Genomic DNA, 1871 nt, shown 5'->3' with positions numbered 1-1871 from the left:
CATGTTGACCAGGATGGTCTCGATCTCTTGACCTCCTGATCCACCCACCTCGGCCTCCCAAAGTGCTGGGATTACAGGCGTGAGCCACCGCGCCCGGCCTCAAATGAGCATCTCTTGAAAGATGGAAATGATTTAAAAAAATAAAGAGAAAGACAAAAAAAAAAAGAAAAAAAAAGGCCGGGCATGGTGGCTCACACCTGTAATCCAAGCACTTTGGAGGCCAAGGCAGGTGGATCACCTGAGGTAGGGAGTTTGAGACCAGCCTGACCAAAATGGTGAAACCCGTCTTTAAAAAAAGAAAAATTTACCAAGCAAATAAAAGCAGAAGAAAAGGCAGGGGTTGCAATCATAGTTTCTGACAAAACAGACTTTGAACAAAGACCAAAAAACACAAAAAGAGCATTACATAATGCTAAAAAATCAATTCAAGGAGCACCCAAATTAAAAAAAAAAAACACATTCTTAGAGACCTACAAAAAGACTTAGACTGCCACATAACAATAGTGGGAGATTTAACACCTCACTGCCAATATTAGACAGATAATTGTAAAAAAAAGTTACAAGGATATTTAGGACTTGAACTCAGCTCTGGGTGAAGCAGACCTGATAGATACGTACGGAACTCTCCAGCCAAAAACAACACACACATTCTTCTAAGTGGCAGCACTTAGTCTTAAAGTGGTCACATAATTGAAGTAAAACACTCCTCAGCAAATGCAAAAGAACTAAAATTATGACAATCTCTCACAGCACAGTGCAATCAAATCAGAATTTACCGCGGGGTGTGATGGCTCACGTCTGTAATCCCAGCACTTTGGGAGCCAAGGGAAGTGGATCACAAGGTCAGGAGTTTGAGACCAGCCTGGCCAACATGGTGAAATCCAGTCTGTACTAAACATACAAAAATTAGCTGGGTGTGTGGCGGGAAGCTGTAATCCCAGCTCCTCGGGAGGCTGAGGCAGAAGAATTGCTTGAAATTGGAAGACAGAGGTTGCAATGAGCCCAGATCACACCACTGCACAGCAGCCTGAGTGAAAAAGCGAAACTTCGTCTAAAAACAAGCAAACAAACAAAAACCTCAACACTATACAACCACATGGAAATTGAGCAACATGCTCCTGAATGACTTCTGGGTAAATAATACAATTAAGAGCCAGGCGCGGTGGCTTATGCCTGTAATCTGAGCAGTTTGGGATGCTGAGGCGGGCAGATAACCAGGTCAGAAGTTTGAGACCAGCCTGGCCAACATAGTGAAACCCCATCTCTACTAAAAATACAAAAATTAACTAGGTGTGATGGTGGGCGCCTGTAGTCCCAGCTACTCAGGAGGCTGAGGCAGGAGAACCACTTGAACCTGGGAGGCGGAGGTTGCAGTGAGTTGAGATCATGCCATCTCACTCCAGCCTAACAGAGTGAGACTGTTAAAAAAAATTAAGTAAAATTAAGTCAGAAATCAAGAAAGTCTTTGAAACCAATGAGAAAAAAGACACAATGTACCAGAATCTCTGGAATGCAGCTAAAGCAGTGTTAAGTGGGAAATTTATAACACAAAATACCCACATCAAAAAGCTTTAAAGCGCCGGGCATGGTGACTGGCGCCTGTAATCCTAGCACTTTGTCTACTAAAAAAACAAAAATGGGGCCGGCTGTTTTGAACTATGATGTGCTAGAAAGGTAAAATACAGAGTCAGTTTCAAATATTTACTTCCAAATATTTATATACTTTATTTTTCTTTATTTATTTTTTTTTGAGACGGAGTTTCGCTCTTGTTGCCCAGGCTGGAGTGCAATGGCGCGATCTCGGCTCACCGCAACCTCCGCCTCCTGGGTTCAGGCAATTCTCCTGCCTCAACCTCCTGAGTAGCTGGGAT

Source organism: Cebus imitator, unplaced genomic scaffold, assembly GCF_001604975.1.
Source record: "Cebus imitator isolate Cc_AM_T3 unplaced genomic scaffold, Cebus_imitator-1.0 Scaffold847, whole genome shotgun sequence".
Taxonomy (NCBI): domain Eukaryota; kingdom Metazoa; phylum Chordata; class Mammalia; order Primates; family Cebidae; genus Cebus; species Cebus imitator.
This window is presented reverse-complemented; position numbering follows the sequence as displayed.